General features: G+C 45.2%; 1 protein-coding gene across 9 annotated transcripts in view; it reads left to right on the top strand.

Moving 5' to 3' along the window:
- LOC126427293 (zinc finger protein 91-like) overlaps positions 1 to 12,568 on the top strand; it is a 135,123-nt gene that overhangs the window by 19,314 nt on the left and 103,241 nt on the right. For 2 of the 9 annotated variants that reach the window (XR_007576624.1, XR_007576625.1), the window contains exon 3: positions 1,248 to 1,869. The exons of 4 other annotated variants lie outside the window; for them this stretch is intronic. The gene's annotated coding sequence lies outside the window, so the exon portion shown is untranslated. Of the gene's footprint in view, positions 1 to 1,230; positions 1,870 to 12,568 lie in introns of those variants that run through there. 3 more of the 9 variants (XR_007576621.1, XR_007576623.1, XR_007576622.1) reach the window with 2 other exon arrangements.

The following is a 12,568-nucleotide window of genomic DNA, read 5'->3' as shown; positions in this document are numbered from 1 at the left end:
ACTTGTATGTAGGAACGTGTTGTTTTAAAAGTTTATGTTGTAAGGCAAGCTGTTGATGTATTATTTTTGCGACGTTGTCATGTCTTCTGGGGTATTCTGTATTTGCTAGTATTGTACATCCGCTTGTGATGTGATCTACTGTTTCTCTTTGTTGTTTGCAAAGTCTGCATTTATCTGTTGTGGTATTGGGATCTTTAATAATATGCTTGCTGTAATATCTGGTGTTTATTGTTTGATCCTGTATTGCAATCATGAATCCTTCTGTCTCACTGTATATATTGCCTCTTCTTAGCCATGTGTTGGATGCGTCTTGATCGATGTGTGGCTGTGTTAGATGATACGGGTGCTTGCCATGTAGTGTTTTCTTTTTCCAATTTACTTTCTTTGTATCTGTTGATGTTATGTGATCTAAAGGGTTGTAGAGGTGGTTATGAAATTGTAGTGGTGCAGCCGATGTATTTATGTGGGTGATTGCTTTGTGTATTTTGCTAGTTTCTGCTCATTCTATAAAGAATTTTCTTAAATTGTCTACCTGTCCATAATGTAGGTTTTTTATGTCGATAAATCCCCTTCCTCCTTCCTTTCTGCTTAATGTGAATCTTTCTGTTGCTGAATGTATGTGATGTATTCTATATTTGTGGCATTGTGATCGTGTAAGTGTATTGAGTGCTTCTAGGTCTGTGTTACTCCATTTCACTACTCCAAATGAGTAGGTCAATATTGGTATAGCATAGGTATTTATAGCTTTTGTCTTGTTTCTTGCTGTCAATTCTGTTTTCAGTATTTTTGTTAGTCTTTGTCTATATTTTTCTTTTAGCTCTTCCTTAATATTTCTATCATCTATTCCTATTTTTTGTCTGTATCCTAGATATTTATAGGCATCTGTTTTTTCCATCGCTTCTATGCAGTCGCTGTGGTTATCCAATATCTAATCTTCTTGTTTAGTGTGTTTTCCCTTGACTATGCTATTTTTCTTACATTTGTCTGTTCCAAAAGCCATATTTATATCATTGCTAAATACTTCTGTTATCTTTAGTAATTGGTTGAGTTGTTGATTTGTTGCTGCCAGTAGTTTTAGATCATCCATGTATAGCAAATGTGTGATTTTGTGTGGGTATGTTCCAGTAATATTGTAACCATAATTTGTATTACTATTATTATTATTATTATTATTATTATTACTATTATTATTATTTTTCTTATTCAATGTGATTACTTTTCCTGTTTTAGTTTTTTCTGCATGTGAGGTCCGCCCCGGTAGCTGAGTGGTCAGCGCGACAGAATGTCAATCCTAAGGGCCCGGGTTCGATTCCCAGCTGGGTCGGAGATTTTCTCCACTCAGGGACTGAGTGTTGTGTTGTTCTAATCATCATCATTTCATCCCCATCGACGCACAAGTTGCCGAAGTGGCGTCAAATCAAAAGACTTGCACGCGGCAAACAGTCTACCCGACGAGAGGCCCTAGTCACATGACACTTACTTCTGCATGTGAGGGTGCTTTGGATCTTTCTATTTCAGTTTCATTAATTCGATCTCATGGTAATGATTTTTTAATTCTTTTGGTTTATCTTTATGTTAAAGTATTTATGATTGTTTTTCGATCCCTTGTTGTTTCTTAAACAATTGTTGATGGTTGGTTCAGCCTTTGATATTTGTCAAGTTTTATTTTTATGATTTGTGTATATTCATATGTTGATTTGAATATAAGTAGATATTATTTTGCTGTTGATTATTTTTCTTTGATTTTGTTAAGCCTTTGGATTTGTTCTTTATATTTATGGTTAGAAATTTAGTGCAACTTCCTGTACTGTAATTTTTTCATTTTTATAATTTGATTTTAATAATCATGTTTTACTGTTCTTTTGCTAATTGATTCTTCTTCCTTTTTATATTTTTTGTGTGGCTAGATTGTTCCTACTTAAATTTTGGGTTGGGGTTGTCAATTTGAGCACTTGCAGGTCAGAGTTCACTTGATTTTCTCCACCCTAGTTGTTAGATTTCCTTTGTTGGTTTTGTTTAAAGTTTATAATTTTGCTAATACTTCATATTTTCCTCTGTTTGAATTTGGTTCATATTATTTTATGTTTTTATAATTTTTGATTTTTTGGTTAAAATACTGATGTTTTTTTGTCCACCTTTGACTTCCTAAGGCTCATGTAAAGGCACCTATTTCTGGTAGAATAGTTCTTGCAGATGTTTCTTCAAAGTAAAGTGGTTATGGTATATTTTGTGTGATAAACTTTATTTCTTGTTTCGGTTTAAAGTTTAATTATTTTTGATTAGCTGTAGGCTTGTCTGTTGGCGTCTGGCTGAGTCCGCTGACAGCACAGGGACCACACTTTGAAAACCTGAGCTGTTACCTTGCTATATATGTCTAGGAGTGGTTGCTTGTCATTCTGGAGCATTGGAACTCCTGGAAATGGCCCTTGCTGTAGGTGGGTGGTGCCAATGGGGAGAACCTCTGATCAAAGTTGGTGGATGATTTGTGCATGAAATGTGTCAAAAAAATCTGGCATTTCTTCTATTAATGTCTCAGCAGTTTGTAGTGGAGCATTTAATGCTGTTGCCTATGATCCTGCACCCAGCCCCCCCCCCCCAGTCCTCCAGCGGGTCTGGGGGTAAGAATAGGCCCGAGGTATTCCTGCCTGTTGTAAGAGGCGACTAAAAGGAGTCTCACGTTTAGGCCTTTATGTGATGGTCCCCTGTAGGGTTTGACGTCCATTCTTCAAAATTTTGCCGAAGAGTGAACCAATTGGGGAAGGGCGCCTTACATGGTGCATCATGTCCATCGTGCATTGAGATCTTAAGCCCACTTTCTCATCATCGCATTTCAGTCCCACTCATTTTCCATCTCTGTGAAGACACCTTTCTGGGTGTGTTCCCCACCATGCACTACGCAGTGTTGCTTTCTGTGTAGACCATGGACTACTTTGCACCTGATATCAAGCTTGGTAGTCAGTCCATTGTGGTAGGGCTGCCATGTACCCTGTTTGTTGTAGCCCCCTGACCACAGGGATTGCTCTGCTAAGGCCTGCGGCATTAACTCCTCACATATGCCAAGGGGTAGATGCCCACCCCATGGGGCATTGTAGTGGCAATGGCCATCCTGCCAGGTGGCCTTTGCTGCGGCTGGGTGGCACTCGTGGGGAGGGCCCCTGGTCGGAGTGGGTGGCATCAGGGCGTATGACACACCATGAAGTGCAGTCTGTCATCTCTTGCTGGTGGTGAAACACCGGCAGTCTCTAAGCATTCACAATTTCAATTCAATACACAGAAGTATGACCCTAAATCATTCCCCTCCCTGTCCACACCATGGGAGGAATGTCAGGCTAAGGAAGTCAGTGGATCTTATTTGCCCTGGTACCTTGTATATTAAAGAGCTGATGGAGAATCTTTCATGATGAAGCCTCAGTTTTTTGTTGAGCATTTAGAGGACAAGTTTGTGGAGGTGGAGAGCTTGTCCAAAATGAGATCTGGTTCAATCTTGATAAAAACGGCTTCCTCTGCCCAGTCACAGGTGTTACTTGTGACAAGCTGGGGGATGTTTCTGTAACTATCACGCCTCATAAGAGCTTCAGTATGGTCCGGGGTATCATATTTTACAGGGACCGTCTTTTGCAGTCTGACGATGAGCTGTGCACCAATTTAGAGTGTACATTTTGTCCAGCGTGTCTGCCGGGGTCCGGGAGATAGTCAGGTTGCCACCAGTACCTTCATCTTGGCCTTCGAGGGTGATACATTGCCTAAGGTCAAGGTGTTGATCTACCCTAAATACCTCCCCTGATGCAATGCTTTAAGTGCTGCAAGTTTGGTCACATGTCTTCCCACTGTACTTCCAGTATCACATGCCGAGATAGTGGATGCTCATCACATCCTGATACTCATTGTGCCCCACCTACCATCAATGTCAACTGTGGAGAGAACCATTCACCTTGCTCACCAGACTGCAGGTTTATCCAGAAAGAAAGGAAAATCATGGAGTAAAAGACACAGGTTTGACTGACCTACACTGAGGCTAAGAGAAAATTTGAACACCTGCATCCTGTATGTATGACATCATTCTATGCCGCTGCTACAACATTTCTGGCACCATCAGCTTCACTAACCCCAGTCACTTCTGAGCCGGAAGAGTACACCTGCCCCCTTGATGGTGGTGAACATTTCCCTCCCTGTTGCTCTTGCACCAGAGAAGCGTAAGTCTTCTTTGGCTTCTCTCACTAGGCAAGGTCACTCCCTTCCCAGGTTTCTGCTTGTGGGAAGGATGACACCCACCAGTGTCTGGAGAACTCAAAAACAGCTGGTTGTAGGGCTTCACCCTCATCCTCTGTCCTGGAGGCTGAACCATTGAAGTCCTCCCAGCCAGGGAGCAGCGAGAGAAATCCAAAAAGATATCTAAGGCAGAGGAAATTGAGGTGGAACCCACACCACCGCTACCTAAAAGCTCTGCGTACGAGGATGGGGTGGAGATTCTAGCATCAGCTGAGGACCTAGATCTGTCCAGACCCTCAGACACAATGGATATAGACTGCCCAGGCAAAAAGTCAGTGGCAGCAGGTGACCCTGAGGTGTACACTGCCTCATTGAATGTTCCATGCCTTCCCCGTCTCACGATGATGTCATCCTGCAGTGGAATTGTGGTGGTTTTGTTCCACTGCTGGGCTTAGCTACTGCAGCTGTTAAGCTTTACACCTGCCCTCCAGGAATCACCTGGTTCCCGGCAATGCAGACCCCTGACCTCTGCTGCTGTAAGGGATATTACAGGAACCGTAGTGGCTGTAATTGAGTGTCGAGTGGGGTTCATATTTATGTCCTAATCTCAGTCTGTAGTGACACTCTGCCCCTTCAAACCCATCTTGAAGCTGTGGCTGTCAGAATGACGCTGCAGGAAATGACTGTCTGCAATGTATATGTCGAAACTTCACAGCTCTATGTCCGCGTTTGCCAAGTTATCAAACGGCGGAAGCTGGAGTGTCGGGAGAGGTAAGTCTCGACCATTAGGTGCCATGCGTCACCTTCCCGAGTCTGGGCAAAGATCGAACATCTTTTCGGGTACCAGACTCCAACAGGCATTCCTGGTGTTACCATAAATGACATGTGAGCTACTGACTCAAATGCGATCGCCGAGAACATTGCTCGAGCCTCTGCGTTGGTGAATTACTCCCCCCCCCCCCCCCCCCCCACCCACCCACCCAGCCTTTTGCACTCTAAAATGGTGGTTGGAAGGAAAGTCCTCTCATTCACTACACACCACAGTGAATCTTACAATACCCCATTTACAGAGTGCGAGCTCCTCAGTGCCCTTGCACATCATCCCCACACAGCTCCTGGACCTGATCGGATCCACAAAAAGCTGATTAAACATTTCTCATCTGACTAGAAGCGACATATCCTCATTATCTTCAACTGGATCTGATACGATGGCGTCTTTCCATTGCAATGGTGGGAGAGCTTCACCATTCCAGTGCTCAAACACGGTAAAAACCCACTTGATGTCGATAGCTATCGGCCCATCAGCCTCACAAACGTTCTTTGTAAGCTGCTGGAATGTATGGTGTGTCAGCGGTTGATTTGGGTCCTGGAGTCACGAGGCCTACTGGCTCCATGTCACGGCGGCTTCTGCCAGGGTCGCTCTCCCACTGATATTGTCCCCCTCAAGACTGCTATCTGCACAACATTTTCCAGATGCCAACACCTTGTTGCTGTCTTTTTTTTACTTATGTAAAGCATACAACACGACCAGGCGACATCAGATGCTTGCCACATTATACGAGTGGGGTCTCCGGGCCTGCTGCCGATTTTTGTCCAAAACTTCCTGTTGCTCAGTACTTTCCGTGTCCAAGTTGGTGCCTGCCATAGTACAATCCATATCCAGGAGAATGGAGTCCTGCAGTCGTACAGTTCATCTGGACCCAGAACTTTACCTTCATGACAATCCACTCACTGTAATGCAGACATACAAATTCTTAGAACTGGTATTCAATGCTCAATTGATGTGACTTCCTCATCTTCATCAGCTTAAGTGTCAGGAAGTCGTTTCTGAAAGTATTTGTATGGAGTTTAGCCATGTATGGAAGTGAAACACGGATGATAAATAGTTTGGACAAGAAGAGAATGGAAGCTTTCGAAATGTGGTGCTACAGAAGAATGGTGAAGATTAGATGGGTAGATCACATAGCTAATGAGGTATTGAAAAGAATTGGAGAGAAATGTTCTGAAGCATCAAGGGATCACCAATTTAGTATTGGAGGGCAGTGTGGAGGGTAAAAATCACAGAGGGAGAAAGAGATGGATATGCTAAACAGATTCGGAAGGACGTAGGTTGCAGTAGGTACTGAGAGATGAAGCTTGCGCAGGATAAAGTAGCATGGAGAGTTGCATCAAACCAGTCTCTGGACTGATGAAGATGAAGATGACGACGACGATGACGACAAGTGGAAATGCTGACAGCACCTCAATGCGCTCCATTGCCTCAGCAACACCAGTTGGGATGCAGATCGCTCTACACTGCTACAGCTCTACAGAGCACTTGTCCAATCCTGAATTGGCTATGGGAGTGTGCTTTACGGTTCGACAGTGTCCTTAGCATTGCTTGTAATTGACCCTGTGCACCACTGCGGGGTTCGACTTGTGACAGGAGCTTTTAGGACGAGTCTGGTGACCAGCGTATTGGTGGAGGCTGGGGTCCCTCCATTGCAGATCAGACATGTACAACTGCTCGCCAGTTACTCTGCACACATTCGTAGTTCTCCTGAGCATCCGAATTACCTTCTCCTTTTCCCATCCATGGCAGTCCATCTCCTGCATCAGCAGCCCAGGTCAGGGCTAACGATTGTGGTTGGCATGCGGTCCCTTCTCTCCACACTGGATTCCTTCCCTTTACCACCTCTGTTTGTGGTCTGTTCACAATTGCCTCCATGGTGTACACCTTGGCCACAGCTTCATCTGGACCTTTTGCATGGCCCTAAGGACTCTGTCAATCCTGCCGCTCTCTGCTGTTACTTCCTCTCGATTCTTGACCTCCCCTCATGTGGTGCTGGAAGTCTGGAAGTTCGGCTATGTGTCTTCCCACTGTATTTCAGCAGTATTGTGTCAAGATTGTGGACGTCCCATCACATCCCAATACTCCATGTGCCCCACCTCCTATCTGTGTCAACTGCGGGGAGCGTCATTCACCTTGCTTGCCAGGCTGCAGGATTTTACAGAAAGGACGAAACTCGTGGAATAGACACCCTGGACTGACTGACCTACACTGAGGCTACGAGAAAATTTGAACACCTGCATCCTGTACGTATGACACTGTCTTACGCCTTTCCCTCCCTGTTGCTCCCAGACCACCTACTTCAGAAGCAACACCCCACCAACCATCAAGGATTTCAGTCCCCACTTCTGAGCCGGAGAACAGTAAGGTGTCTTCGGCTCCTCTCGCTAGGAAGGGGTCTTTTGGGTTACTCTGTTCACAGGTTTCTGCTAGTGGCAAAGACTACACCTGCCAGTGGCTGAAGAGCCCAAAAGCAGTTGGTCGTAGGGCTTCACACTGATCCTCAGTCCCAGAGACCGAATCAGTGCAGTCCTCCCAGCCAAGGAAACCCAAGGAACAATGCGAGAAATCTAAAAAGACGTCCTGTAAGAACAAGGAACTTGTGGTGTGGAACCGAAGCGACTATAATAGTGTGTCTGGTGGAGTTTTTCGTTTATGTCCTAAACTCAGTCTGTAGTGACACTGTGCCCCTTCAAACCCCTCTTGAACCTGTGGCTGTCAGAATAAGGACAATGCAGGAAATAACTGTCTCCAATGTATTCCTTCCTCCAGATGGTGCAGTACCCCTGAATGTATTAGCTGCACTGATTGATCAACTCCCTAAACCTTTCCTACTTCAAGAAGATTTTAATGCTCATAAAACCTAGTGGGGTGGCACCGTGCTTTCTGGCCATGGCAGAGATGTCGGAACTTTACTGTCTCAGTTTGACCTCTGCCTCTTAAATACTGGTGCCACCACACATTTCAGTAATGGTAGTTACTCGGCCATTGATTTATCAATTTGCAGCCCAGGACTTATCCCATCTATCCATTGGAGAGCACATGACTACCAGTGTGGTAGTGACTATTTCCCCATCTTTCTGTCACTGCCCTGGTCTCAGTCCCATGGACGCCTGCCCAGATGGGCTTTAAACAAGGTGGACTGGGAAACTTTCACCTCTGATGTCACTGTTGACTCTCCCCCTAACATCAATGTGATGGTTGAGAAGGTGACTATCACAATCGTTTCTGTGGCAGAAAACGTTTCTGTGGCAGAAAACGAAATCCCTCGCTCTTTAGGGTGCCTGCGGTGAAAGGCAGTCGCTTGGTGGTCCTCAGAAGTTCTGAGGCAATTGCAGAGTGTTGGCGAGCTCTACAGTGACATAAGAGATGCCTTTCCCTGGAGCACCTCAAAGCCTTCCCATGTCTGGGCGGAGATCAGACGTCTTTTTGGGTGCCAGACCCCAGCAGTTGTCCGTGGCATTACCATCAATGGTGTCTATGTTGCCGAGCCTTTTGCTGAGCACTATGCTCGAGCCTTTTTGTCGGAGAACTGCCCTCCCAGCCTTTCGCACCCTCAAATGGCAGGTGGAAAGGAAAGTCTTCTCATTCACTACATGCCACAGGGAATTCTATAACGCCCCATTTGCAGATTGGGAGCACCTCGGTGCCCTTGCTGATAGCCTGGACACAGCTTCTGGGCCAGTTCGGATCCACAGTCAGGTGATTAAATATCGCTCATCTGACTAAAAGTGCTATCTCCTCATCGTATTCAACTGGATCTGGTGCGATGGTGTCTTCCCTTTGCAATGGCGGGAGAACACCATTGTTCTGGTGCCCAATCCCAGCAGAAACCCGCTTGATGTGGATAGCTATTGGCCCATCAGCCTCCCCAACATTCTTTGTGAGATGCTAGAATGTATGGTGTGTCACCGGTTGGGTTGGGTTCTGCAGTCATGTGGCCTACTGGCTCCATGTCACGGCAGCTTATGCCAGGGTCGCTTTACCACTGATAATATTGTGTCCCTCGAGTCTGCCATCTGAACAGCCTTTTCCAGATGCCAACACCTTGTTGCCGTCTTTTTTTATCTACGCAAAGCATATGACACGATCTGACATAACCTTGCCACATTATACGGGTGGGGTCCCTGAGGCCCACTTCAGATTTTTATCTAGATTTGTCTGTCACTCTGTACTTTTCATGTTGATGTTGGTGTCTCCCATAGTTCCCCCCTGCGCCCCCCCCCCCCCCCCCCCTCATAGCCAGGAACATTGGGTCCTGTAGGGTTCTGTATTGAATGTATTACTGTTTTTAGTGTCCATTGATGGTTTAGCAGCAGCTGTAGGGCCATCTGTCTCACCCTTCTGTATGCAGACATCTGCATTTCATACTACTCCACCAGTACTGGTTGCTGAGCGGCACCTACGGGGAGCCACCCAAAAGGTGCAGTCATGGGCTGTCGCCCATGGCTTCCAGTTTTTGGCCCCTAAGTCATGTGTTGTGCACTTCTGTAAGCATCATATCATTCATCCAGAACCAGAACATTACCTTTGTGACATTCCACTCACTGTAGTGGAGACATATCAATTCTTAGGACTGATTTTTGGCACCTGATTGACTTCGCTACCTCACCTTTGTCAGCTTAAGTGGAAGTGCTGGCAGTACCTCAGTGCCCTCCACTGCCTGAGCAACACCAACTGGGGTGCAGATTGCATTACTCTGCTGCAGCTCTACAGAGCCCTTGTTCAATACCGCCTTCAGTATGGGAGTCTGGGTTATCGTTCGCTGGTGCCGTCAGCTTTGCGTGTACTTGACCCAGTGCACCACTTTGGTATTCGCCTAATGACGGGAGCATTTAGAAAGAGTCTGATGACCATTGTCTTGGAGGCCGGAGTCCTCCCATTGCAGATCCAATGTGCACAACTGCTCACCAGTTACGCTGCATACATTCGTAGTTATCCTGAGCATCCGAATTACCATCTCTTGTTTACACCCACATCAGTTCAGCTCCCACATCAGCGGCCCAGGTCTGGGCTAACGATCCCTTCTGTCTGACCCCTCTGGGGCTCAGCATTCATTTGCTGATTACAGCCTTGGCATCCCTAGGATTCCTGAGCTGGGGACTCGTAAGCGTCACCAGACCTCTGTAAGCTCTGGTAATACTTCAGTAACCACTCGGCAGTGCTGCGGTAGAATATTGTGTGCTTTAGAGAACGGGAGTCTTGGCTTCACTGCCTGGACTGCGATGACGGTACACACCTCGATAAAAAAAACCTCAACCTCAAGGTGTGCTACGTGCTGAGGAGGTGAATGGCTGTTGAGGTAAAACAGTCTTTAGTGGGCAACCTCTGGGCCACCTGCTGCCCCCCAGTTGTACCAGGCTTGCCCAGGTGTGCAGGGCTCTGCTTATGTTGATGGTTGTTTCCCTAGCATCTCATGGGATCCTTATGGACCTGTCTCAAGAAACCACTACTCCTGACAGGACAGGTGTACTCACAGGCAGCACCTACACCCGCTCCTCAAAGAGAGCTCGGTTGGTCAGTCCTCCAGAAAAGAAGCCTCAGAGTAATAGTAACAAGACATTAGTGTACCAAACACTTTCATTGTAGTCAAGCAAAATGGGGGAAGTTTTGAGAAGATATCCCTTTTTTATGTTCACAAGGCATTGGAAGGTATTGCTGGGTCTCTGATAAGTGTCAAATGATTTCGTAATGGAACGCTTTCAGTTGAGACTTGTAATGGTGCTTGAATTACGTAACCATTACGGCAGCTCACCTGCACCTCTAGATACCAGCAATATTCTACTGTGTTTCTGTAAAGTAGTTAACATGTTTCTGAGACAACATTCAGATTTGATTTCATTAATGTAGAGGTACTTTGATACATCGATATGTTTATGTTGCAATGATATTATTCGTATGTATATTCCTTCTTTTGTCACTATGATCTTTGACGTACTTGTAACTTTTGATTTTTGGGCGCGAAAGCAGTTAGTTGTTAGAGAGTCGGACCTTGAAAAAGTCAAGTCTTGGACGTCATGTTGGAAAGACGCATAACGTAGTCAACTTATAAAATGTGAACTTTAACAGTGAGGAAGATGTTTTCAAGTATGTTTTGTATTGTGAAGTGATGTTTTGTGTGTTACGTGATATTGCAACAAAAGCAATAAAAAGGAAGTGTAATTTAAATTCAGAGTGCTGATTACTTTTTTACATCACCATTGTCCTGCAAAAGTGTAATCTTCAAGAATGGTTTGTGAAACACATCTATAAAACTTTTGAATATCGCAGAATAAAACCTAGGCCTCTTTGCATCCGAGCTTGGAATCACCACCACCTAGATTTTCAACGATTGAGCCATGATTTTATGAGACCGGTGTGGGAAACACGAAAAGATGAGTGCCTAGTTTATTTATTATTACATGAAATGACTTTATTAACTGTGCTCTGACACCTGCCACATAATAACTTTGTTGTTGCCTGAAAATGCAGTATTTAGCAGCGTGAGCAACACCACAATCATTATTAAATTTTGACCTTTGTTGTGGTAGGGTTGTTAGAAACTGCTAATTCCAACCAAACATGTAAGCTTCTGGGATGTAAGGCCTTAGGTGACTACCCAGTCGAGGCTGAATTGCTTAAGACCCTTACCTATAGTAAGGGTGTGGTTACCTGTTCCGATACAATGGAGGTGAACCTCGAGGAGTTACATGAAGAGTGGAAGAATGTGGGTGTCATGGAGGTGCAGAATTATATGAGGAGAGTCAATGGGAAATTGGAAAAATCGGCAACATTTATTCTAACATTTAGTACTCCCGAATTACGGGAACATATCCTTGCAGCCTATATCCATCTTAAGGTTTGCCCGTTTGTTCCTAGCCCCATGCAATGCTATAAATGTCAAAGATTTGGCCATGCCATTATGGGATGTAATGGGAAGGCTACAGGTGGCAATTGTGGAGGCTCCACTCAAGAGTCAGGGACTTCTTGTACACTTTGTCTGCAATGTGTAAACTGCTATGGGGATCACCCATTGTGGAGCAGAGTGTGTGGGGATTTACAATGAGGAAAAGAAAATTAAAGAGTTGAAAGTAAAGAGATGCACACCCTATGGTGATGCCAGGAAGGCCTACAGAACCATGCAGCCACCGGTTTTTGCTACTTCTTTTGCATCAGCCCTTAATACAGTAATATCTAAGTGTGATGTGTCCACACAAACTCACACTGATTCCAGTATGAGCACTTGCACTTGTAGGTGCACCTGTGGGGGGAAACACCCCACTTGCAACAGCTGTTGTTCGGAAGCTGTCAGCAGAAGGCTTACCACCTATGCCACATACCACTGCCCAACATCAGAAGCCAACTAAGCCACCCCTGCAACCCAGGCAGCTGCCTCCTCCTGTTAGTAAAGAAAAACGTCCTTTGAAAAGTAGTTATAAGTCCAAGAATGTGGTAGGTAAACCTTTGGCTCAACGAGCTCTCTCACTTTCTGATGGCAACTATGCTATTGCGGATATGGACTTCCAATTGGAGCAATCAGGGAGCATGGAA

This window comes from Schistocerca serialis, chromosome 11 (assembly GCF_023864345.2).
Source record: "Schistocerca serialis cubense isolate TAMUIC-IGC-003099 chromosome 11, iqSchSeri2.2, whole genome shotgun sequence".
Taxonomy (NCBI): Eukaryota; Metazoa; Arthropoda; class Insecta; order Orthoptera; family Acrididae; genus Schistocerca; species Schistocerca serialis.
This window is presented reverse-complemented; position numbering and strand designations above follow the sequence as displayed.